The following is a 26,314-nucleotide window of genomic DNA, read 5'->3' as shown; positions in this document are numbered from 1 at the left end:
AGACAACTTAGCGTGTCGAGTTCTGCTAACCTATGCATTCTTTACATTTGTGTCTGGCAGAAATTAGAGACCACCTGTTCGCCTCCCCCCTTTCTTTGCATCCTCTCCCATGGCAGGCACATTTGTTTAACTCATTCCCATTTTTGGTATACAATATATATATATCTTGTGTAATTTTGGACGGGGGTAGCAACTGGAAAAACAAGTGGGGAAAATGACAAATGCCTGAAGATATATTTGGCTTAAGCATATATCTGGCCTTATTTGGCTTAAGCATATATCTGGCCCTTTTGTCTAACAAACCTGACACCTCCCCCACAAAGCAACTCCTCATCCCCGCCCCGCCCCCCTCCGGCTCGTGACGCGAACTCGCGTGTCCCGGGGTCTCGGCCCGCCCCCCCCCCCCGCCGCCTGCTTCTCCCTTGGCCTCGTCTCTCCCCACTCGGGGGCGGGGCTGTTGGATGGAGCCATATGGAAATACGGGGGAGGGGCAGGGCTGGGAGCCAGGACTCCTGGGTTCTCCCCCAGCTCTGGGAGGGGAGGGGAGGGGAGGGGAGGGGGGTAGAGTGGGGGAGGGGCAGGGCTGCCTGCTGCCCTAGCGGTGACCAGCAGAGCCCCCCTCCCCGCAGCTTGTCACCCCAACCAGGCGCTGGGTGTGCTGGTGCCTGGAGCCGCCCCTGGTTCCAGCCCCTCTGCCCAGGCAGCTCCCTCAGCCTGACACACACACCCAGCCCCTGCACCCGCCCACCCCAGGGCTCCTCAGCCCAGAGGGGAGCCCCCCGGCTGAGTGGGGAATCAGAACCCCCCGAAATTACCCTGGGACCAGCATGATCTGCCTCCACCCTGCCCTGCTCCGCATGTATTCGGAGTGAGTCAGTTTCCCTGTCCCAACATGTGTCCTGCCCTGTGTCTCTTCTCCTCCCCAGCTCCCTCCAAACCAGCCCATTTCCCCTGCACCCCGGGCTGGGTCTCTGCCAACCCCCTTCTCCACTCCTGCCCCCAATATCTCCCTGCCCCTACAGGTCTATAGGGCTGGATCCCTCCCTCCCCCCTTCTCCCTTCATTTCCTGCCTCTGCGGGTCTATGGAGATGGGCCTTTCCTCTGCCATCCCCTCTCCTACCCCCCATATCCCGCTGCCTCTATGGGTCTATGGGGCTGGGTCTCTCCTCCCTCCATCCCCTCCCCTGCCCCCAATATCCCTCTGGGGCTCTGTGGGGCTGGGGCTCTCTCCCTGCCCCTGTGCTCTCCCCCCTGCACAAGATGTCCTGGGAGTGACTCAGTTTCCCTGGACCAACATTTCACACACCCCACCCCTACCCCACATGTCTCCCTCCACCCCACCCCATTTCTCCTGCACCCCAGGCTGGGTCTCTGCCAACCCCCCTTCTCCCCTCCTGACCCCAAGATCCCCTGTCCCTGCAGGTCTATGGGGCTGGGTCTCTCCCTCCCCCCTTCTCCCCCCATCCCCTCATCCCTTCCCCCAATATCTCCCTGCCCCAGGCTGTCTATGGGGCTGGGTCTCTCCCTGAAGCCCCGCCCCCAGCGCGGGGCTCACAGACAATCCCCGCCCGGCGGCTGTGACGTGCGCTGACGTGCTCACTCCCCGCAGGCAACTCATTCACTGGAGACCAAAACGACAGAAGGTGTCACGTGTCCATGGGCGGGGCTATGCAGATGAGCAGTGTCTGGCGGCAGGACGGAGAGCAGCGAGAGGAACCGAAGGAGCCCGCGGAGAGAATTCTCTGCGTGTGGCCAGAATCCGGTGTGGGGAGTTCGTGCTGTGGGTGCCTGCACCGGAGTCACTTCGGGGCAGTGATTGCCACTGAGCTGCATAGTGACCAAAGGTGTGTGACTGGGGTGTGGTGCCTGGCCGGGAGCAGCTCATGCTGGTAAAGAAAGCAGCAGATCCTGTCCTAGCAGTGGTTTGTGGGGCTGGGTGGGGTTTCTTTGCAACCATGAGTGGGATTGTTGTGGGTGCAACTAGACCCCCCCTTCTCTGGTGGGGCGGGGCTTCCACTGTCTGCCTGGGGGAGGGGGGGTTCCATGATGTCACAGCCCATGGGGGGAGGGTGTTGAATCATGTTTCTGAAGTGGGAGAGCAACTTCCCCGGCTTCCACTCACTCTCCACTAGGGGGCTGGGCTGGGATCTCTAGGGAGGGGAGCCCAGGAAAAAACAGTCTCCCCTGTGGAACCCAGGAGTCCTGGCTCCCAGTCCCCCTGCTCTAGACCCCCTCCACTCCCATAGCCAGGGATAGAAGCCAGGGGTCCTGGTGCCCAGCCCCCTCCCTGCTCTGACCACTCGACCCCACTCCCCTCCCAGGGTGGTGCAGGGTCACTGGGTCTGTGTCCCAGCTCTGCTAAGGGCCGTGACTGATTTTCCCAAAGTGCTTCCTTCTGAATCCAGCACATCTGCCCCCCCCGCCCGGTCGCTGCCCACCCCCGTGTGGGGGCACCAGCACTGTGCCGGGTCGTGATGGGAAATTGTCCAAGCTGGCCCAGGAGAGACGTGTGTGTCCCTGCTGCCCCCTGCCGGTGGGGCTCAGCCCCGGTGTGTGTGTGTGTGTGTGTGTGTGTGTGTGTGTCTTTCTTTGCAGGATTTTGCATCCTGCAGCAAGTGACACACATTGACGCACAAAGGGACTCTCAGTCCCAAGAACACTCACACACAACACACCCAGAGGGGCCTGCTAGCCCAACCCCCAAAGAGAGAAACAATCACACCCCCAGCCACACTCACAATCACACACACACACACCAGAATATTCACAATTGTGCTCAGAGACACAACCGCACACAGTTCACTCCCACTGCTCCCAACACAAGGACCTCCTGCCCCACACAGCCTGTGCCGAGGCCTGTGGAACTCACTGCCACTGAACAGCTACCAATGAGAATGGACCTTTCCAGGAGACCAATAGACATGGCCATGGCGACACAGGGGGCTGGGCTCCCAGGGTCTGACCCGGGCTGAGACTGGTTCTGACCTAGAGGGGGGTCTATCCAGCAGGGGGCAGCGTGACCCACACACAAACCCACCAGGAGCGCCTTTCTTAGCGGGTCTCCCAGGCCATCCCCCACCCTGCCCCGGTTGGGTAACAAAGGGGCAGTACGGGACTCTGGGCTGTGTCACAACCAGGCCCCAGCCCCTCGCTCCCACACGCTGGCGAGTTGGGTAACTGCCGAGGGATTGCACAAGAGAGTCAGAGCCAGGGAGAGAACCCAGGAGTCCTGGCTCTCCCCCCCGACACACACCCTAACCACTGGCTCCAGGGCCGGCTTTAGGGCGATTCGCCCGATTCCTGGGAATTGGGCCCCGCGCCTTTGGCGCCTTTTTAATTTTCTTTTTTACTTACTCCGGCTGCCGTCTCCCTGCTCCGGGGTCTTCTGTGGCCCCACTCCCCTGACCAAAGCGCAGGCGGGAGCGCGGCTGCCCCACAGCCTCGCTCTCCCAGCTGGAACTCCGGCTGGAGCGTGGCAAGCCCTGCGGCCCCAGCTGGAGCTCCGGCCAGAGTGCGGCAAGCCCCACGGCCCCGGCTGGAGCTTCGGCCGTAGTGCGGCAAGCCCTACCCTGCAGCCCCGCTCTCCCAGTTGGCGCCCTGGGGTAGTAGGGGGGCTCCGGGGACTATTTAAAGGGCTGGGGCTCCAGCTGCCTCTGCCACCCCGGTCCTTTAAATAGCCGCCAGAGCCCCATTGCCCCTATGCATTCATCAGGGCTCCCGCGGCTATTTAAAAGGTCTGAGGCGGGGTAGAAGCAGGGGAGCCCCGGGCCCTTTAAATAGCCCCCAGAGCCCTGGGATAGCGGGGGTCTTGGGGGCTATTTAAAGGGCCAGGGCTCCAGCTGCCTCTACTGCAGCCCTTGCCTTGCCCTGCCTGCACCAGCTCTGCCCCCCCATGCCTGCAGCCAGCTCTGCACCCCGTGCCCACAGCTAGCCCCTGCCAAACCCCCTGCCCTGTCTCCAGCCAACCCCTGCCACACACCCCTGTGGCCCTGCCCAAAGCCAGCCAGCCCTACACACACCCCTGCCCGCACCCAGCCCTGCACCCCCTGCTCTGTCTCCAGCCAACCCCTGCTGCACCCCCCTGCCTGAAGCCAGCCAGTCCCACAATCCTCTGTCTCCAGCCCTGCCAACTCCTGCTGCACTCCCCTGTGGCCCTGCCTGAAGGCAGCCAGCCCCGCACCCCTTGCCTTGCCTGCAGCCAGACCCTACCTCCAGTCAGCCCCTGCCCTGCCTCCAACCAGCCCCATGTCCACTGCTGCCCTGCAGTTCCCAGGGCAGTAACCCTGCATACCTGCTTCAATGAGGGAGGGCAGGGAGCAGCTGGGACCCACACATGTGCACACCCCCAGGGATTGGCGGTGACCCACACATGTGAAACGGCAGTCATTAATAACCAATCAACAGCATATATGGATCAATGTACATAATATATAATTTTATTATTTATATAGTTATGGAAAGTAAATAATACAAGGAAGAAATGAAAGGCGCTTTTTTTTTAGTCATCCCTGCCAGGGCCCCGCCAAAAATGTTCGAATTGGGCCCCGCACTTCCTAAAGCCGGCCCTGACTGACTCCCACTCCCCTCCCAGGGCTGGAGATAGAACCCAGGAATTCTGACCACCAACCCCCCTCCCCCATTCTGACTACTAGACCCCACACTCCCCTTTTAGATTTTAGTCCTGCTGCCTCTTCTATCCACCCACCCCACCTGTCCATCCCTTTGCTGCAGGTTTCTGGGGTGTCACCCCTGCTCTGCACTCCCCCAGTGCAACCCAAGGCTTTTCCTCCCCCCAACCACACGTCCTCACCCGCCTCGTGCTGGATCGTCTGCTTGGCCCCCTGCCCCCTCTCGGGGCGCGCTGTGCGGCGTGGCTGGGGATTGTGCAATGGCCCAGCACCAGGCAACACAGAACGGACACCACACGCCCTGCCCCACCTCATCGGAGCTGCTCTCCAGGTGCATCGGAGCCCAGTGCCCCACACCTGGGCCCTCCTGCCCCACAGGGGGTGAGCTGCAGCCCCCGCCACACTCCGCAGAGGGGAGAAGGGTCAGGCCAGCCAGCCCTTGTAACATGGGGAAATCACCACTGGGGTCGGTGGTATGGGGGCTGTGACATACAGAGAAACAGTTGTTGTGCTGAGAGAGGCAGCAGAGCACACACACACACACAATTGCAAACATACACAAACACATGCATGAATGCAGCCACACACACTCACACACACTTGCTAATATACACAAACACCCACACAAATCCAGCCAACATCAATACTAATGTGGACACGAGAACAAATGGATATAAATTGGCAGTCGGGAAGTTTAGGCTTGAAATTAGACGAAGGTTTCTAACCATCAGGGGAGTGAAATTCTGGAACAGCCTACCGAGGGAAACAGTGGGGGCGAAGGACCTCTCTGGCTTTAAGATTAAGCTTGATAAGTTTATGGAGGGAATGGTTTGATAGGATAACGTGATTTAGTCAATAGGTCAATAACGTGCGACCACTGGTAATTAGTACCGAGGGTCAATGTTGGGATATTGAAAGTCTTTTTCTTGAGTGTCTGGCTGGAGAGCCTTGCCCGCATGCTCGGGGTTCAGCTGATCGCCATATTTGGGGTCGGGAAGGAATTTTCCTCCAGGGTAGATTGGCAGTAGCCCTGGAGTTTTTTCACCTTCCTCTGCAGCATGGGGCAGGGGTCGCTTGCTGGAGGATTATCTGCTACTTGAAGTCTTTAAATCAGGATTTGGGGACTTCAACAGCTGAGTCAAGGGAGAGAATTATTTCAGGAGTGGGTGGATCGGCTTTTGTGGCCTGCATCTTGCGGGAGGTCAGACTAGATGATCATAATGGTCCCTTCTGATCTTAAGTTCTATGATTCTATGATCAACACAACTGCTAACAGATGCAAACACATGCACAAATCCAGCCACATGAACACACACACTTGCACAGCCACAAACACCCTCACAGAAAACCACACAAACACATGCAGAAATCCATCCATCCACCCACACACACACACTCCATCCCCATTCTGTGCACACACCTTGAGTCACTGTGACAATGAATACTTCAATTTGATGGGGGGCCCAGCACCATGGCTATTCCCTGCCCTCCAGGGCTCACAGGGGGTGGATTGGGTGCCAGCCAAGGGGGAGGTTAGAGGTGTGGATGGGGCCGTGGTTTCTGTACCACCCGGTTCCTGGCACAGGCTTCTTCCAGGATTTGCATTTCTTGGTAGTTTTCACCCCATCACCGCTTCCTGCCCAGCCCCCCTCCTGCTGTGCAAGGTGGTTCAGGGGGGGATACGGAAAGGCTTCATTAGCACTATAATTTTCCAACAGGGATGGGAAGAACCCAGGAGTCCTGGCTCCCAGCCCCACCTGTGCTAACGTACGAAACTCCACTCTAACCCCAGCGCTGGGACTGGAACCTAGGAGTCCTGACACCCATCTTCCTTTCCTCTAACCACTAGACCCCACTCCTGCCCTTTTGGGAAGCCAGGACTCCTGGGTTCTGTCTCCAACTCTGGGAGCAGAGTGGGGTCTAGTTGTTAGAGCAGGAGGAGCCAGGAGTCCTGGGTTTTGCTCTCAGTGCTGCTGTGTGACACTGGGTCTGTTTCTCCTCCCACTTTTTGGGTGTGGAGCCTGTAAACTCTCTGGGGCATGGCCTGTCTCTCGCTGTGTCTGGGCAGCGCCTGGCCCAATGGGGGCCTTGATTCTGCCCCGGTCTCTGTAGGTGCTGCTGTTGTACAGATAAATAATCATGGTACTAGAAGCTGTGGCAGTGCGTGAGTGCACCACCATTGCCGTGCAAGGGCTAAATGTTATTCTTATCCCTGTGACACACACACCCCCGTGCACCCTTTCCCCTCCCCCCCCCCCGCCGGCTCCCTGATTCTCCACCCTGAGCCCCTTGTGCCGCTGCCCTTGTCAACGGCAGCGCAGAAAGCCCTAGTGCCAAAAGAAGATGGGGGGGGAAGCTTTGCAAAAATCAGTCACACCAATAGGAAACCAGCTCCAGCAGTTTGTGACTTCACTTCCCAAAATTAGATACACACACACACACACACACACAACCCTGCTCAAACCGCCCCCTTTGGCAATGCACCACCTCATCTCGTCCAGGGATGTCTAGGAGGGAAGCTCCATGTGGAGCTGCCTGCCAGCAGGGCCACCCAGAGGATTCTGGGATCCTGGGGTCTTTGGCAGCGGGGGGCCCTTCCGTTCCAGGACCCGCCGCCGAAGTGCCCCGAAGACCCGCGGTGGGGGCCCCCCCACCGCCGAATTACCGCCGAAGACCGAGCTGAACTTCAGCGGCGGGTCCCGCTCCGTCTTCGGCGGTAATTTGCCAGCGGGGGGGTCCTTCCGCTCCGGGTCGGAAGGACCCCAGCCGCCGGCGAAGACCCGGAGCGGAAGAAGCTCCTGCACCTGGCCCCGCAAGAGTATTGCAGGCCCCCCAGAGCGAATGAAGGACCCTGCTCCAGGGGCCCCGAAAAACTCTGGTGGGGGCCTCTGTGGGGCTCGGTGCCTGGGGCAAATTGCCCCTCTTGCCCCCCCTCTGGGCGGCCCTGCCTGCCAGTGCACTCAGCCTCACTTGGCAGATAACAAAAGGGATCGAGTGGCCGTCCAGTTTCTGGAGAGTGGCTGACAACGCCCGACCTTCTGCCCTGAGGAGAAACTGACGTGAGACAAGGCAGGGGAGGTCATTCCTGTATTGGACCAACTTCCGGTGGGGGGAGAGCGAGCGAGAGAGAAGCGACACGCAGGCTGCGCTCGTTCCCCAGCAGCAGGTGGGCCACGTCGTCTCTCTGCTGGCCTGGCTGCCCGGGACGGGACCCGGCTACCACTACAGGGCAGGCAAGAGCGGCGGCCCGGGCGGGCAGGGGGCGGGGCCCGAGCGGAGGGGCGGAGCCGCGGGAGCAGGTATGCAGATCTGTGTGCGAGCAGAGCATTGTGGGAGCGGATGCAGGCTGCCAGGCAGGGCCAGACTTTGGCACCGGGAGCTCGGCGTGGAGAAGGGACGGTCTCCGGGGGACGCGTCAGGGCGGCTGTCGGCAGTGGGGGCCGGTGTGGGTGAGGCCGGCGGTCGGTCCGCCCCGTGTGTTATAAGTGCGGGGCGAGCGAGGGCGGGCGGCGGCCGGGCAGCAGGAACTCATACTTACCTGGCAGGGGAGATACCATGATCATGAAGGTGGTTTTCCTAGGGTGAGGTTCATCCATTGCACTGCGGGTGGGCTGATCCTTGCGATTTCCCCAAATGTGGGAAACTCAACTGCATAATTTGTGGTAGTGGGGGACTGCGTTTGCGCTCTCCCCTGGCAATTGGTTGGAACAACAGAAAACCAAAAATGGGCTGCTTAGGTTTAGTGCCCTGCAAAGCACACTCTAAGGAAAGCAGGTTTTTTTCTGTAGCTTTGGGAGTGCTCTTTTCCACAGGCCCTGCACTTTTGTCATTCCTTCTCGTAAACAAAGCTCAGCTCTGAAACTTTACTCGGGCCTTATAAGGCTCTCTGTGTTCTTGGCTTTCCCTGGTCTGTTCTCTAGTCTGCTTTTGGGGGGGCTTGGACCGGTGCCTTCTTTGGCTCTAAGGGGAGCTGCCTGCCTGCTCTGCTTCTTTGCCTGCTTGTAGTTTCTTGCCCAGCCCTCCTTCTCAGGCTCTTCCGCCTTTGACGAGAGGACGGCCTGTCCAAAACGCCTGTCCCACCTGGTCCCCTCGTCCAACAGGCAGCCTCACCCCCTGCCCTGGGGCCGCTTTGGCTTTCGCTGTCTGTTCTTGTTGCTTGCTGGCCACCCTGTCTGTGCTACGGAGACTAGGTTGTCACAACCCCGTGCTGGAGGAGGGCTTTCCGTCGCTTGAGGCCCACCCACCGCCTCCCCGAATGCCCTTAGCTACGCTGGGGGTTAGGGTAGGCGTGGCCGCGTCACCCAGGAGCGGGTTTTCCCTTTTGCACACCTCTGACGGACGGAGCTGTTTTGACTTAACTGTTCAGCACGCACCGACCCTCGGGCCTGGTCTGCACGGGGAACGTAAATCGGCGCGGCTACATCAGTCCGCGCCTTGGTCGGAAGAATTCTTCCGTCGACCTAGCTCCCGCCTTTCGGGGAGGTGGATGGCCGGCACCAACGAGGAAAACCCTCTCCAGGACCCTTCTCCGGGAACAGTGCCCTTCCGTTTGGGGAGATTATGCTGCTTTAAAAAAGAGAAATTGTTTAACTGCCTTTCTCTGAGGCAAGGTTGACTTTGTATTGCTTCCCTCGTGGCTCCTTATAGCAGTTGTGTTCTGAAATCTTTAGGGTTTGACTTCATTTATGATGAAATCTTGCTGTAACTTTATTCTAATTTTCAATGAGTAACTAGACCTGAGCTGTTTGGTGTGTTAGTGGAGGACTGTTTAAAAACCTGGGATTCCACTTTCGGCTGCCTTTCCATTCCATTTCCTCTGAAAGCCCACCGAAAGCCTCCACTTCCCACATAACTCTCTCAAACCTGCAGTCATCAGGCATACAGAAGATGCTTACAGTTTCACTCCATACGAGTCCAATTCCTCGCTGTTTCCTGTCTAACCACTGCACACATATGGTATCCCCTCCTTACCCGGAGCTGCTTCCTGGCTTTTGCGCTCAGGACAGGAAAACGAGAATGGAGAGGTAAGCTGTTCAGGGAACGCTTCCTCAGCTCGCACTCCACCCCCCAAGGGCCTTTCGAGGGTCTTCTACGGACTTCAGGTTTCATTTGATTTCCAAGGTTTATGGGCTCATTAATTAGCCATCTCTCCTAATGCAGGGATCCTACAGGTCAGACCAAAGATCGATGGCCCAAAAGAGCTAAGACACAGAAATAAAGGTGAGCGCTAGGCGTTACATTCAGATGAGCATCCAGAATCTGACTGTGCCCTGGCAAGTTCAACGCTGCCGAAAAGAAGGAGCTCGTCAGGTCCCTCTGCTAGCACCCAAATCTGGTGGCTAGTCAGTCTGCTGGGAAATAAGGAAAAGGAAATGAATTAAAGGAGTCAGGCAATAACAAGGAAATGAAGAGGTTTGTTGAACGGGTTCTGTCTGATTTACCGTCTTCCCAGCTACCCGTCCAAGTTAAAGACCTAGCCCAGTATCCTGTCTGCTGACAGCGGCCAATTCCAGGTGCCCCAGAGGGAATGAACAGAACAGGGAATCATCAAGTGCTCCATCCCCTGTCGCCCATGCCCAGCTTCTGGCAAACAGGGATACCTAGCTAGGGATACCGCTGGCAAAGCACCATAGATGGACCTATCCTCCATGAATTTATCTAGTGCTTTTTTGAACCCTGTTATAGTCTTGGCCTTCACGACATCCTCTGGCAAAGAGTTCCACAGGTTGACTGTGTGGTGCGTGAAGAAAGACTTCCTTTTGTTTGTTTTAAAGCTGCTGCCTATTAATTTCATTTGGTGACCCCTAGTTCGTGTGTTATGAGAAGGAGTAAATAACTCTTCCTTATTTACTTGCTCCACGCCGGTCATGGTTTTATAGATCTCCCTCGTATCCCCCTTTAGTCGTCTCTTTTCCAAGATGAAAAGTCCCAATCTTATGAATCTCTTCTTAGATGGAAGCTGGTCCATATCCCCTCATCATCTTTGTTGTCCGTTTCTGAATCTTTTCCATTCCCATATATCTTTTTTGAGATTGGGGCGACCGCATCAGCACGCAGTGTTCAAGAAGTGGGCGTACCATGGATTGATATTGAGGCAATATGATAGTTTCTGTCTTATTACCTGTCCCTTTCTTAATGAGTCCCAACGCTCCGCTGCACATTGAGTGGATGTTTTCAAAGACCTATCCACGACGACTCCCAGATCTCTTTCTCGAGTGGTAACAGCTAATTTAGACCCCATCATTTTACAGGGATAGTTGGGATTATGTTTGCCAATGTGCATTACTTTGCACTTATGAGCACCGACGTTCATCTGCCATTCGGTTGTCCCGTCACCCAGTTTTGTGAGATCTCTTTGTGGCTCTTGGCGGTCTGCCCGGGACTTAATTATCTTGAGCAATTTTGCCACCTCACTGTTTAGCCCTTTCCCCAGATCATTTATGAATAAGTTGAACAGTACTGCTCCCAGTACAGACACCTGGGGATAAGAGATGGCAGATCCTCTTCGGACACTGGCAGACCAGGTGCCAGCTCATGCCAAGGCCCCTAGGCCTTACTGAAAAGTGACAAACTCATGGCTGGAAACTAGTCTTGCTCACCTGTTTGTTAGTGTTGTTAAAACAGGCATTAGCTTTATAAAAACGTGTTTAGAGTTTACGAAAAGCTCGTGAGTTGCTGCATGCATTATTCTCACCTATAATAGCCGTAGCCCATGTTGTAAGGTGATATATAAGCGTTGGCACTAAAGCTGTAAACCCCCTTGCCGCCGCCTCGCCACCAGTCAGGAGAGAAGCATTACCTAGTGTGAAATGCTAGTTTACCAGAAGAGGCATCATCTCCTTTCCAACAAGAGAAGGCCCTGACTGAGACATCAGACAAGCCACTGTGGATCATCCGTGGACAAAAGACTTGGTTGATTGCTCCCCCTCACACACCCCCGAGGAGGCAGAGCCCTGCACAAACACTTGCCCCCATCAGCTTGAGCTCTGGGGGAATGGAATAAAAATCCCTGTCAGGAAAAAACTGTTGTTCCCCCCGCCCCGATGCTGCTTGGACTTAAGGGAGCCGGCACACCTTCTAAGCATCAGCAAGGGATCCCGGCAGTTTGGCTAGGGTTAGCCCTAAAGGTCATACAGAGCTTGCATGTTACAGCAGCTTCTACTACACCTGGGTGGCAAGATAGAGTCAGGGTGCCCAAGGGGTCTGTCTGTGACTCCATGTTAAGGCTGTTCTAGTGTCTGAGGAGTTCACACTTGATACTTGGTGGGTGAAATCAAAGTGTGCAACACACAACCGTGAGGAGCCCCGCTGCCTGCCAGCCCCAGGCGCCGGGGGCTCCTGTTCTCTGGGGCTCTGGCCATACTAGAAAGGTAAGTTTCTAGCTTGCCTGGTTCAGAAAACCAGAAGGGAAAGAAAGAGAACCCACATTACATTTTTTAAAAAAAGAATCCTCCTGATTTGTAAGCCACTGTCGTGATTTTGGGGATTTTCCAATAGTGAGGGTGGCAACAATGAGAAGCTAAGGGTTATTATTTAGCATTTAGATTACAGTAGGCTTGGGGGGAAAAAATCAGGATTGGGGGCCCTGTGTGCCGGGTGCAGCACGACACCTAGTGCCTTGTCTTGATCTTACGAACCAAGATACATAGAACGTAGGCCGGGTGGGGAGAAGTCTATGTAACTCATGCAGTTGTGGATATACACATGACCTCGAATATTACCAACCGCCCCACCCCAAACCACCCCCCAAAAAACAAACAAAAACAAACCAAAAAACCCCATCTCCCCAACAGACCCAGAATCTGGAAAGCATTTGTCCCTCATACTGTTGAAAAGACTCACAGCAGAAAGAAGGAGTCCAGCTTCTTAAATAATTCTCTAGCAAGACAAAGAAGAACCTCTTACATCTATAGTCTCAAAAAACACTTCCAAGAAACTGTAAAGAAAGAAAAACACCCAGATTTTTCTGCTACTTCAAAAAAACATCTGCATTAAAGAAAGTGTCACAGTTCAACTCTTTTCTGCTTTTCTAACCAGAAGGTTCTCCCCTAAAGGAGATACACCGTTCCTGGAAGCACTGCAATACCAGGTCGATGCATGGGGCAGACAAAGCAAGCTTCAGTTCTAACCACCCCTGCTTCAAAAATTAAGCTAATATACAGCCCTCACATCAAGGACATATCAGAGATTAAACTGATAAGAACAGATTTAAAGTTTATTAGAGAATATTTGAAAATTTATTAGAGGATATTTAAAAATAAACAATACAAAGTGTTTGAAGCATCAGTTATTGTGTCATTGGGGGTAACATACAGGTTGTAGGGGAATATTAGCGTTTGGGTATTGGACGGCATATACATATACACAGTCTGTCATGTCCCCAATGCGGGCTATACCGTGGGTGAGTTCAAGGTACAGGCAGCAAACAGTGAGGGTACATCACTCATACAAACAGGTTATAGGTAATCGTGGGCACGAATAAATGAGCGGACTGGGTAATGGCAATAAAGTGACCTTCTACTACACTTTGATCTGAGCACCAAGGAGCCAAGAAACAATGCTCACACTCTGCCACGCATGCACACCCCTGCGCCCACCCATTTCGACCTCACCAGGACGAGCTCCCAGACACGAAACAAACACCACAACTCGGGAACTCTACCTGAGAATCACTTCCCCGAAATGACTCCAGTGGAAGACTTCGAAGCAAGAACCCTTAACACACAATTCTGTTCAAAGACAGACAAGTCTTGCAGACGCCTTCCTCTCCCTAGTTTCCCCTCTATACTCCTAATTTCCATAAAGCCACCCACTGACCTGGACTACCAATCTCTCACTGTTAACTCTTACAGCAAAACAGGGCAAAGAAAGCCTATGCAAGCGCTATTCCGCAGCCCCGAGGCTCTTTTCTGCTCCTTCCCACAGACCTAGCTCAAACAGACAGTCAATTGGATCAAAGCAATTCCTCGCCATTTGGGGCATTGGTGCCCCTTAGTCCCTCTGAGGTGATCGGATGGTTCCTTCTGGCCTGAAACGCTAGGAATCTGACTCAAAGGGCAACAACCTTCCTCTTCTTCTGCTCCTATGAACTAGCCCTCGTCTGGGCAAAACGTTGACCATTTCCTAAGTTAAAACACTGGTGTTTTCCCAACAGGAAAGGGATGGACAATTTCTCTTCGGTGGGAAGAAGAGGGAAACCATGCAATCACCTTCTGGAAGGTACCGGTATATTAAGGAGGGCGGCGGAAGAACCCTCACGGACTAGACTAAGAAAGCAGCTCTTGAACTGACCTTCCAACAATGACAAACTAAAATCTGCAAGAGCAGCTTTTCAACTCAGGGGCCCAATAAGAAGCCGTTACCAATAACTAACCAAAGAGTTACAAATGACTCCAAACCAGACACTCTTAGGACAAACCAAACGTTAACACAAACAACAACGCATTTCTTTGCTGCTCTTCAACCGTGATACTCTCCTCCACCGTTCCTTCCAAAAACATACAAAACCAAAGAGTCAGCAGAATGCACATCACAAAACAGTCCCCTGCTAGCTAGGAAACCATCTCACTAACATGAGAATCTTAAAGAAAAAAAACCATTTTCAGAGCTCTGAGCTTTTTTCATATACTATAGAAAAGCTTCAGCCAGTGACACCAGTTCAGGTAGCCCCCTTCTGTTTTTCTCACAGCAGGCAACAGCCTTGCCAAAGCAAAGCCTTAAAAAATTGGGTACAAACTCATAAACATTCCTCTCCACGGAAAAATGCAAAGGGAAATAGGCTGGCCAGGGGCATGAGGACAATGGCCCATACAAACGGGGAGGGACTTGGTCCAGGGGTGGAGGAAGACAGAAAAAGGGACAGGCATGGGATTGGCTTCCTGTCTTTTTTCCTTTGCTCAGCATTTGACCTGTGACTGTAATGGGGAGACTTGAGAAATACCTGTGATGCCGGCGAGGTAGGTGGCTGCCCCGAGACCACAGAGCTGAGCGTTTTCCAGTGGGTTGTTGCCTACACCCCCAGCACCTGGCTGTGATCGAATAGTGGTTAGTACTCTGCGCTCTGGCCGCAGCAACCTCGGTTCGAATCCGGGTCACGGCATTGCTTTTTGGTGGGGAGGGGCTATCCTGCAGCACGCCTCGTGGCTCAGTCTGATGGCGTCCGTTTGCAAAGAGAGCCATCAGCCGGTCCTTAGTTTCTGCTTGGTAAAGGCAAGTCAGTGGGGTCCATCGGTCAGAAAAAGAGTCCCAGGACTTCTTGCTGGGCGCCAGGGTCCAAAAGCAGCGCATTCCCTCCTGGAAAGGGCTGTGTTTCGAATGTCCGTCCAGTGCGCGTTGAAGGGAAGGATCTGTGTGCCTGGGAAGATGCGTCCCTCCAGAGGCGCTTGAGAAACAAAAGGGGCCATGGGTGAGTTTGTGATGAGGTGAGTGTGAAGTGTGGAAGGGGGAGGGTGGCAAGAGGAGGTTTTGAGAGGAAAAAAGGTGCTGCTGAGCTGGTAGGTGAGGGCAAGGTCCCAGGCGGGTGTTGTGTGAGGAGCTGTGTAGGCCCGAAAAGGCGTCCTGCTGGGCAAGGGCAGGTGAGGAGGACCAGGGCTTTTCCCAGGGCTATTGCTGCGATTCCCTCTAACTTCTCTTGCCGCTACTCTAAGAAAGCTCCTAAAAAAGGGCTCTTCCAATGGCAATTGAAACCAGGCCACCTCTTGAGGTGGAATCAAGAGGCTGTGTCAGGAGTGGGATTTGAGCCCACGTCTCCTGCAGGAGACCAGAAGCCCCAGTTGTGGGAAAGACAGAGCCTTGAGTCTGGCGCCTTAGACCACTCGGCCATCCTGATGCTGGGACAAAAGCAGCTCTCTCAACCCTCCTTTTCTTCAATATTGTATGAGCCGCTCAAGGAGGCCAAGACAGCATCTCTCGTTCAATACCTACATCACATCTGATTTTTAGACACCATCACCCTCATCTAAAGTTTCAGGTTTCCTACAACCCTGTGCCTTCTGAGGTGTTCTAATCTCCCCCCTCACTTATTAGATGGACACTAGGACAGAGGCAGAATAGAGACCCTTAGCTTAATGAGAACCTCAAACTCCCGCACGGTGGGCCACAGAGTCAAGCAGCCAGCACTCACAATCGGTACCGGCCTTGTTTGGGTTTTTTTCCCAAACTAGCTCAGCACTCAGGGTGTTGAGCCCTTCTGGAAATCTTGCAAAAGAGTTTGGAGCCTGAATGGGTGTTGAGTTCTTAAGAAAACCATGTTTTTGTTTTGTTTCCCCAAGAAAATTGGGGAAAAAAGATTAATCTAGGGTGAACCTGGATGTTTATTGCTGTTTTCGTTCAGCTCCACTAGGCTGTTTCGAAAGCTGGTCCGTTCCCCATTACAGAGGGTCCAAGCAGAGAGAGTGAAGGAACCCCTGTGCTCAGCATCACAACCTGAGCCCAAGGAAAAGCACTGAAACACGCTCAAATGACGCTTTAGGTTCATCCATCAGAATCACAAGAGCAAGACAAAGACATCTCAAGAGGAAGAGTCCTCGGCTTTCATTTACCCCATCACAACCCTCTTCACTTCTTCTTCTGCCTACCTAGAGGCTCGTCCAGGAAAATCACTCAACTGATTATAATTTGGGCAGAGAAACCCAGGGAGGGCTTGTGCTCCCCCTCCATGTGAGTGGATAGCATTCTGACTTCATCTACAGGGTCTCTCAGCTTTGGCTTCCCCAGTTTGTCAACTCGGTGCAGGCAGGAAGCAGGCTCTCCTCGGCTTTGGCAAGCCACTTTCTGTCCAAATTGGGAAACCGGTCCAGTCTCCATTCCCCTGTGAGAACAAGAGCAGAGAGTTCACCAGCTGAACCCAATCCGAGGCATTGAAAAAAATGGAATTATGCTTCCCGTTCCTCCGTCAGGATCACCAGGGAAACACACCAAAATCCCAAGAGGAACAACTCGTCTCTGTTTTATTTACCCCCAACGCAATCCTCTCCGCTTCTTCTGCCTCCCTCGAGGCTCTTCCAGGGACAAAACTCATTGAGCTGATAGGATTTGGGGGATGGAAACGGAGAGAGGGGGTTTGACACCTCCTGAGAGGATGTGGATGCGATAGAACAGCTCTCTTGGTTTTAGAAGCCTCCTAGCCTGGCTCTTTTGTTGTCAATTCTGTGCCATCAGGAAGCAGCGAAAGCAGGGTAGGTAGGGCACCCGGTGACGTTGCACTCCATACGTTTTATGAAAAGATGTTTATAAGTGTGAGTATGATGTAAGTGGAATATGCTTGATGCAAAAGGTCTCTTGTAAGGTATCATAACAAAGGTTCTAACCTACTGAATATATGCCTCCTATTTGTATGCATATCTCATTCTTGTCTCTGAAGCTGGAAATATGAAGTCTAACTCTGATGTCCTATTGTAATTGTGCAAAGCGTGGGCCACTAATGGCTGTTTAAAACCTTGACGGCTCCCATTGACAATTGGTTGTAAATGGTTTATTGACCTGCAAACCTTCCTGTGTACATGTGGGCCAACCCAGGAAGAATGGAAACTAGGGGTCTTACAGAGACCACGATAGTGGAATCCATCTTAAATCTGGTATTTTTCCGTTTAGAAGGAAGGGTGAGGACCCGGAGAGACAAAAGATTCCCGCCTTATGCCAAAGCTATAAAAGGGGGTGAAGCAGGACAAAGGGGCTGCCAGTCATGAGAAAACCTAAGATGTCTGCTGGAAGTAACAAAGACCGAAGCAGGGGAAAGGATTGGGCCCAGACTAGGCAGGAGTCTAGTCTGTGAAAGAAGCTGATTGGAACACCTCTGAGGGTGAGCTATTCCCTGGAATCAGTTTCTTAATGTATTAGGCTTAGGCTTGCGTGTTTTGTTTTAGTTTGCTTGGTGACTTCCTTTGTTCTGTCTGTTATTACTTGAAATCACTTAACTCCTACTTTTTAACCTTAATAAAAATGACTTTTGTTTATTAATAAACCCAGAGGAAGTGATTAATCCCTGGGGGAGCAAACAGCTGTGCATCTCTCTCTATCAGTGACCTAGAGGGTGAAGAATTTAGGAAGTTACCGTGTATAAGCTTTATAGAGAGTACAAGGGATTTATTTGGGGTTTTGGATCCCACTGGGAGCTGGGTGCTGGAGACAGGTGCTGAGCTCTTTTGAGTTAAAGTCTGCAGCTTTGGGGGTGTGGCCCAGAGCCTGGGTCTGTGTTGCAGCAGGCTAGGGTGTCTGGCTCAACAAGGCAGGGTTCTGGAGTCCCAAGCTGGCAGGGAAAACGGGCTCGGAAGTAATTTCAGTCCCAAGGGGATCTCTGTGACCGAACCCATCACAGTGGCGTAGTCGAGCAGGATATGTGCACAGCTGATTGCTTTGAGACACTGGTAGTGATTTTTAAGCGTGTTGCCCGGAGGACAGACAAAGTGCTTATTCGGGAAAGGGAAGATGACAACTTTGGTTGCCAAATTGGCTGGGAAAGCTCTGGATATATTCAGTAAGATGCCTATTGCTGATGCTTCAAACTATGGTCTATTTAAGGAATTGGTTTTGAAACAGTTTCAGATTAGGCCCGAAACCTAGAGGGTTAAATTCACAACTCTTTCAACTCCCAGAGCCCTTCTGCAGCACAGATGATTTGTATACACCTTCACCGTGAGCCAAATTGGCAGGTTTCCGGGAGCCCTGTGAGTCTGATGTTGTTTTAGTCTCCCTGCTGATTTATTAGGAGAATAAAAGATGGACACCAGAACTGAGGCAGACTACGGACACCGCATTCTGAGAAAACAATGGTGAACCTCCAACTCCAGCAGTGTGGGCCACATAGACAAGTAACCAGCACCCACAATCTTTACAAGCTTTTTTCCAAAATAACTCATCTTTTGGAAAAATAGGTTAAGCCTTTTTGACAATCTGGCTAAAGATTTTAGTGCCTAACTGGGAGCCTAGTTCTTCTGCAAATCTGGCCCTAGCGGTGGGTGTGAGACCTTCTGAAAATTCTGGCCAATGTGTCTGGAAGCTCCAAGAACCATCGCAACTTTGAGCATTTACTAGAACAGGATGAACAAAACCTTCCTTCCTTGACCTACAATCACCTTGATTCCAGGTTGAGGTTTCAAGAGAATTGATTTGATTCTTAGATGCAATACGAAACAAACACCCTCCTGTAGACATTGGAAGAGGGAGGCTGAAATGGATCTGCCACTAAACCACGTTGCCTTTCATCAGTAGCCACCTGAGCAAGAGGGTAACCACTGGCCTAGAGGTGAAAGGCCCATAGCCCATGCTCAGAAGCCTTCAGCGGCTAGATCTTAGGAATGGAAAAGCTTAATGATCTTTCTCCGGGGTGGTTACTTCCAAAGACTTGTATATAGCGCTGGGTGAAAGGTTTTTGGATGAATATTATATTTAGTGAAATATTTTGGTGGACCCAAAATGATTGTTTGGTTTGGTTTGGTTTCACCAAGAAAAGTGAAAAGAAAAAAAAAAGATCTTGGGTCAAAGTGCAATGTTGTTCTAATTTAGGTTAGGCTAGGTAAGAAGGAAAAATTAAATTGTTTGCACAAGTAAGTGTATTTGTGTAAAAGGGTGCAGAGGCTGGGCTTTAAGGGGCAGATAGCCATATTGTAGTAATTGGAAGCTTTGCTTTCCCCATGGCCTCCAAAGAGTTTCCAAGCATTCTGAAGGAGGCCAGGAAGTTGCATTCTTCCAGTTGAACTCCAAGCGAGGAAGGAAAAGTAGACTTTTCTTGAAGAGAGTAACTCCCTGACCGGGAAACGAACCCGGGCCATGGCGGTGAAAGCGCCAAATCCTAACCACTAGACCACCAGGGAGATTGCATTTTGGGGGTTGGGCTTGACTTTCTAGGCCTACTTTCTGTCCAACTGAGGCCATTCGTTCGTCTTCAAAGAGGGTTAACACAAGCTCTGAGCTCTTCGTTTCCTTACGGTTCCCTTCCTATTTTTAGCACTGATATGAAAAAGAAACAGAAAACATATTAAAACAATTTCCAGTATTGTTATACATTGAGGCCATGTCTTTTTTTTTTTAAAAAACAGTTTTATTGCTATCTTGTTTTACTCTCCATGGGCTTACAGAAATGTACAAGGGATGAATAAGATGTGGTTGGAATCATCAGCCTTAAGCAATCTCCATCCGAATGAAGAGGGCTGGTGGAGGATTTGAGAAAGAAGCAGTTATCTCAACTACTGAGCGCTGGCAAAGATATAGAAATAAGTAGAGAATCTCTAGATGGCTGCTCAGGGGGTGGGGGGCAATCAGCTTCTGAAAGGTTTTTTTTCCCCTCTCTTGCCTGGGCTAGAAGAGACTCAACTCTCTTAGGACCATGGAATTGTCAATGTGTCTTGTCTTCATGATGTACTAAAGGTCCGAGACTGCCTCAGCTGGTTGAGAGGACAAAGAGTGGATTCTGTTATGCTCTGAGACTCTAAGGGAGAGAGTGATGTCGAAGAGTGCAAGATCAAACGCCCAACGTGGGGCTCGAACCCACGACCCGGAGATTAAGAGTGTCATGCTCTACCGACTGAGCTAGTCGGGCTAGGCCTCAAGGGGTAGCAAAGGCACAGACAGTGCACAAGAAGAGCGAAGGAAGTTTCTTTGCGTGCTGAGATTCGTTTCCTGACATTTGCCTTCTTTCCTGGTTCCTTTGCTCTCCAGCTAGCAAACAGGGCCCGTTCCAAGGCTAGTTAGATGCTGGTGTCTAGACCAGAGAAGTGGGGTTCATCTAGCAGCTGCTCAGAGAAACCTGGGTGGGAGGGTGGAATTTAGGATTCTCCCACGAGGAGGTGCAGTTTCTCAGAAAAAGCTTCTCAGCGCCCCAAGAGGGGGCAGAGAAGACAGTTCCCCGCCGGCCGCCAGACACATCTTTTCGCAGGGAATCAGAACCCCCTGGGGTAAAACTCCTCCAAGGATGTGCGGCTCCAGGAATGTCAGAGAAGGGAAGGACTGTTTGCTTTAGGAGGTGGGTGCGGGAACCTGCAGGTCCTTAGGTCCCTCCAGCGTCCGATGAAAGCTTTTGGGGGGAAGGGGCCGGGGTAGACAAAGACAGGAAAGACGGGCTTGCAGCTCCTGTGCAAACACCATGTTGCCAGCGGTCCAAGAGAAGTGGGTGGGGGTTCGAGCATTTTGGCTGCTTCCTGAGGGCACGGAACTCACAACCTGGCAATGTTCAGAGCCCCGTTCCTCAGGAGTTTTCTTTGTGTTGGTCTTGTGATGCTGAGGGAGGAAGCTGAAGCATCATTTGAGTTTGTTTCAGTGCCTTCGGTTGGGCTGAGGTTGTGACCCTGAGCACAGGGGTTCCAGCTCTTAACCCCTGAGGGAATGGACAATGGACCAACTTTTCTCTGAGTCCTGAAGCTGGGCTGCAGCCTGGCCTAGGAGGCAGCCCTATTGGTTGACCTACTGGCCCAAAGTCACTTGGGTGGTGTTGGTGTTCCCCAGGGATGCTGAAGGGCCTAAGGGAGGGAGGCTCAATGCTCCCCCCTATCAGTCAGGGAGGAAGAGGAGGGCTGCAAGAGTGAGCAGGTTGATGGCTCCGCCTTCTAGCGTTCGGTTGGGGACGAGGTGGGGAATGTGAACTGGGAGAAATGGTTTCTGTCCTGTGAGGAATGGCTCAGCCAGTGGCGTAAGTGGACCTCGTCATTATCTACAAGGTTGTGATGCTCCTGACCCATCTGTGGGGAATTTCCTCAGCCATGTATTTCCCCCTGCTCCACGAGTGCTGCTGAGACTGAACACGGTGGCCTTCCACTTCTTGTGGGGCAATAGGACGTCCCCACCTAGTCAGGAGAAGTGTGGCTTTTCTGCCGTATTAGAAGGGGGGTTGGGCCTGGTGGGCTTTGAAGCCTTGTACGGCTCTACTGTTTTGTGTTTCAATTTTCAGTGGGTGGCTGAGCTGGAGGGCAGGTCAGGCCCGAGGGGAATGGTGGGGCAAATGCAAAGACCGCAACTGACTCTTCCGATATGGCCGTATTTTCTTTTTACCCCACTGGGTGCAGCACCGGGTATGGGATGGCCGATGGTGGGGGAAGGGGGAGCCCCCCCTCTAGTGTTCTTCTACCCCCACCTTACACCCTACACGATTTTCAGTGGATGGCTAGGTGGAAGGTGCTTGCAGAATGGCTTCATCCGCAACAGTGGCCGCCCTCACAGCAGCGGCGGCCACAGCAGCGAGTCCCCCCCCCCCCTTTGGCTCAGTCTGAACAGAGGTCAATGTACCACTGGGTGAGACAGGCCAATTTTAGGGAGCTTCCTCTGAAGGTGAGCAACTGTCCCCAGAACTTACTGACAGGAGCTGTAAAGTATTTGCAAATGTGCACGGCAGCATGTGCAGAGCAAAGGCTGCCCAGGGGCACTGTGTCAGGCTCTGGCACCGCTTGAGACAATGGACCATCTTCAGCCACCAGGCAACCCAGGATCTACGGCAGGAATGGGGTGAGGAAGCAAGTCAAGCTGAGCAAAGCAGGCAAAAATTCATCTCCCCTTCGTGGGCGCTCGCAATGATGCCCTTTTTGTGTGCCAGGGCTGACAAAAACCTCCCAGACAGAGAAGCAGCAGGCCAAAAAGCCGTCTACACCAACATTCCACACAAAGATGGATTACAAGCCGTCAGGAACAGTATCCCCGATAATGTCACGGCTAACCTGGTGCCTGAACTTTGTGACTTTGTCCTCACCCATAACTATTTCAGATTTGGGGACAATGTATACCTTCAAGTCAGTGGCAGTGCTATGGGTACCCTTATGGCACCACAGTATGCCAACATTTTTATGGCTGACTTAGAACAACGCTTCCTCAGCTCTCATCCCCTAATGCCCCTACTCTACTTGCCCTACACTGATGACATCTTCATCATCTGGACCCATGGAAAAGAAGCCCTTGAGGAATTCCACCATGATTTCAACAATTTCCATCCCACCATCAACCTCAGCCTGGACCAGTCCACACAAGAAATCCACTTCCTGGACACTACAGTGCTAATAAGCGATGGTCACATAAACACCACCCTATACTGTAAACCTACTGACCATTATACTTACCTACATGCCTCCAGCTTTCACCAGAGCACACCACACAATCCATTGTCTACAGCCAAGCTCTAAGATACAACCGCATTTGCTCCAATCCCTCAGACAGAGACAAACACCTACAAGATCTGTATCAAGTGTTCTTACAACTACAATACCAACCTGCTGAAGTGAAACAACAGATTGACAGAGCCAGAAGAGTACCCAGAAGTCACCTACTACAGGACAGGCCCAACAAAGAAAGTAACAGAACCCCACTAGCCGTCACCTTCAGCCCCCAACTGAAACTTCTCCAGTGCATCATCAAGGATCTACAACCTATCCTGAAGGACGATCCCTCACTCTCACAGATCTTGGGAGACAGGCCAGTCCTTGCTTACAGACAGCCCCACAACCTGAAGCAAATACTTACCAGCAACCACACAACAAAAACACTAACCCAGGAACCTATCCTTGCAACAGAGCCCATTGCCAACTCTGTCCACATATCTATTCAGGGGACACCATCATAGGACCTAATCACATCAGCCACACTATCAGAGGCTCATTCACCTGCACATCTACCAATGTGATATATGCTATTATTTGCCAGCAATGCCCCTCTGCCATGTAAATTGGCCAAACCAGACAGTCTCTACGTAAAAGAATAAATGGACATAAATCACATGTCAAGAATTATAACATTCAAAAACCAGTTGGAGAACACTTCAGTTTCTCTGGTCACTCATTTACAGACCTAAAAGTCGCAATATTACAACAAATAACCTTCAAAAACAGACTCCCACGAGAGACTGCTGAATTGGAATTAATTTGCAAACTGGACACCATTAAATTAGGCTTGAATAAAGACTGGGAGTGGATGGGTCATTACACAAAGTAAAACTATTTCCCCATGTTTATTTGTCCCACTACTGTTACTCACACCTTCCTGTCAACTGTTGGAAATGGGCCATCCCGATAATCACTACAAAAGGCTTTTTTCTCCTGCTCATAATAGCTCACCTTAAGTGCTCACTCTTGTTATTGCGTGTATGGCAACACCCATTTTTTCATGTTCTCTGAGTATATATATATATATATATATATATATATCTTCCTGCTGCATTTTCCACTGCATGCATCTGATGAAGTGGGTTTTAGCACACAAAATCTTATGCTCAAAATTTGTTAGTCTCTAAGGGTATGTCTACACTACAAGAGTAGTTCGATTTAACTTAGGTCTAATTTGTGGATTCGACCTTATGAATTCGAATTTGTGTATCCACACTAAGGACACTAATTCGACTTTGTGAGTCCACACTAACGGGTCAAGCGTCGACATTGGAAGCCGTGGATTCTGGGCAGCTATCCCACAGTTCCCGCAGTCCCCGCTTCCCATTGGAATGCTGGGTAGAGCCCCCAATGCCTGCTGGGGGAAAAATGTGTCGAGGGTGGTTTTGGGTAACTGTCGTCATTCAACCATCACTCCCGCCCTCTCTCCCTGAAAGCGCCGGCGGGAAATCTGTTACCGCACTTTTCTGGTCAGTGACAGCGCAGACGCCACAGCACTGCGAGCATGGAGCCGCTGCGATCATCGCTGCACTTATGGCCGTTGTCAACTCCTCGCACCTAATCGTCCACCTCTTCCACAGTCAGCTGCTGAGAAATCGGGCGAGGAGGCTCCGGCAGCACGGTGAGGACATGAAGTGTCAGAGTGGCACAGACCTCTCAGAAAGCACGGGACCCCGCGCCGCGGAGATCATGGTGGCAATGGGTCATGTTCATGCTATGGGACGGCGATTCTGGGCCCGGGAAACAAGCACGGACTGGTGGGACCACATAGTGCTGCAGGTCTGGGATGAATCACAGTGGCTGCGAAACTTCAGGATGCGTAAGGGCACTTTCCTTGAACTGTGTGACTTGCTGTCCCCTGCCCTGAAGCGCCAGGACACCCGGATGCGAGCAGCCCTGAGTGTGCAGAAGCGAGTGGCCATAGCCCTCTGGAAACTTGCAACGCCAGACAGCTACCGGTCAGTAGCGAACCACTTTGGCGTGGGCAAATCTACCGTGGGGGTTGCTGTGATGCAAGTAGGCCACGCAATCGTTGACCTACTGCTCTCAAAGGTAGTGACCCTGGGAAACGTCCAGGTCATCATAGATGGCTTCGCCGCGATGGGATTCCCAAACTGTGGTGGGGCTATAGATGGCACTCACATCCCTATCCTGGGACCGGCCCACCAGGCCAGCCAGTATATTAACCGAAAGGGCTACTTTTCAATGGTGCTGCAAGCACTGGTGGACCATAGGGGACGTTTTACCAACATCTACGTCGGGTGGCCGGGCAAGGTTCATGACGCGCGTGTTTTCAGGAACTCTGGTCTGTTTAGACGCCTGCAGGAAGGTACTTTCTTCCCGGACCACAAAGTAAGTGTTGGGGATGTGGAGATGCCTACAGTGATCCTCGGGGACCCAGCCTACCCGCTAATGCCCTGGCTCATGAAGCCCTATACAGGCGCCCTGGACAGTGACAAGGAGCTCTTCAACTACCGGCTGAGCAAGTGCAGAATGGTGGTGGAGTGTGCTTTCGGACGTCTCAAGGGGAGATGGAGGAGCTTACTGACTCGCTCAGATCTCAGCGAAACCAATATCCCCATTGTTATTGCAGCTTGCTGTGTGCTCCACAATCTCTGTGAGAGCAAGGGGGAGACCTTTATGGCGGGATGGGAGGTTGAGGCAAATCGCCTGGCTGCTGATTACGCTCAGCCAGACACCCGTGCGATTAGAAGAGCCCAGCGGGAAGCGCTGTGCATCCGGGAGGCTTTGAAAGCTAGGTTCCTCAGAGAGCAGGGTAACCTGTGACTGTCCAGTCTCTTTACAGAGAAGCTGAACCTGCCCCTGTTTCAGTTACTATTCACTTTTTTCAGCGGTTACATACCCCATTCACCAGGTTTCCCCCCTTCCAACAGATGTTTAAAAATAAAGTTATTGGAACATTTTTAATTAACAAAGTTTTCTTTACTAACGAATTCGCGTTCAAGGGTTCAAACAGGGATGCAGACTGTGGTGGGTACGGTGTGCAGTGATGTACAGTCCGCTTCTACACTCGAGGACTGACAGGCTCCTGCTCCTACAGCGGTCTCTGGGGGGAGGACGGTTACAGGAGGGTGTGCAGGAAGGGGTGGGTTTGCAGGAAGGGGTGAGGGGTGTGTGGGAAGGGTGAGTAGGTGTGGGGGGATGATGGCTCTGGCTGGGCCTCAGGGCATCGGAGAGGTTCACGGCTAGGGTGGAAGGGCATGGTAAGGGCAGCCTGCCTTGCCATTTGTGGATGCCAGGCGCTCGGACCCTGGGGCAACATACACCTCCCAGACTGACCTGGGGCAGCAGACACCTCGCAGAGTGACCCGGGTGCCTAGTGACTGCACTGTGTGTGTGACCTGCTGTTGATCCTGCCCCCATGTCTGTACCCTGTTAATGGTGGCTGTCCTATGCAATTAACAAACCCCTCCCCCGCCTTCACACAAAGTCTTCTGCAAAGAAACATGACGGAAACAGTAATGAACAGCAAACTATTTTTAATACTCAACTACACAGTTGGGGGATGAAACTGGGATTTGGGATCGGGTGAGCCAGGAAGGGAAGCAATTCTCATACTTTAGGGAATGAGAGCTGTTTGGTACATGAGC

General features: G+C 52.4%; 5 non-coding genes across 5 annotated transcripts; 1 reads left to right on the top strand and 4 right to left on the bottom strand.

Annotated features, from left to right (window-relative positions):
- The first annotated feature begins 8,159 nt into the window (after positions 1-8,159).
- LOC123359748 lies at positions 8,160-8,323 on the top strand. Its single transcript, XR_006575915.1, has one exon. It is a non-coding gene; the product is annotated as a U1 spliceosomal RNA (small nuclear RNA).
- Positions 8,324-12,681: 4,358 nt separating this feature from the next.
- On the bottom strand, positions 12,682-12,870 carry LOC123359749. The gene has a single exon (XR_006575916.1). It is a non-coding gene; the product is annotated as a U2 spliceosomal RNA (small nuclear RNA).
- Positions 12,871-15,348: 2,478 nt separating this feature from the next.
- TRNAL-CAA lies at positions 15,349-15,457 on the bottom strand. The gene is made up of 2 exons: positions 15,420-15,457; positions 15,349-15,394 (listed from the first exon to the last, which is right to left on the bottom strand). It is a non-coding gene; the product is annotated as a tRNA-Leu (tRNA).
- Positions 15,458-19,367: 3,910 nt separating this feature from the next.
- Positions 19,368-19,439, bottom strand: TRNAE-UUC. Its single transcript has one exon. It is a non-coding gene; the product is annotated as a tRNA-Glu (tRNA).
- A 652-nt stretch (positions 19,440-20,091) lies between these two features.
- Positions 20,092-20,164, bottom strand: TRNAK-CUU. The gene has a single exon. It is a non-coding gene; the product is annotated as a tRNA-Lys (tRNA).
- Positions 20,165-26,314: the final 6,150 nt, after the last annotated feature.

This window comes from Mauremys mutica, unplaced genomic scaffold, assembly GCF_020497125.1.
Source record: "Mauremys mutica isolate MM-2020 ecotype Southern unplaced genomic scaffold, ASM2049712v1 Super-Scaffold_100186, whole genome shotgun sequence".
In the NCBI taxonomy this organism is placed as follows: domain Eukaryota; kingdom Metazoa; phylum Chordata; order Testudines; family Geoemydidae; genus Mauremys; species Mauremys mutica.
Note: the sequence above shows the minus strand (reverse complement) of the source record. Positions and strands in the feature narration are given on the sequence as shown.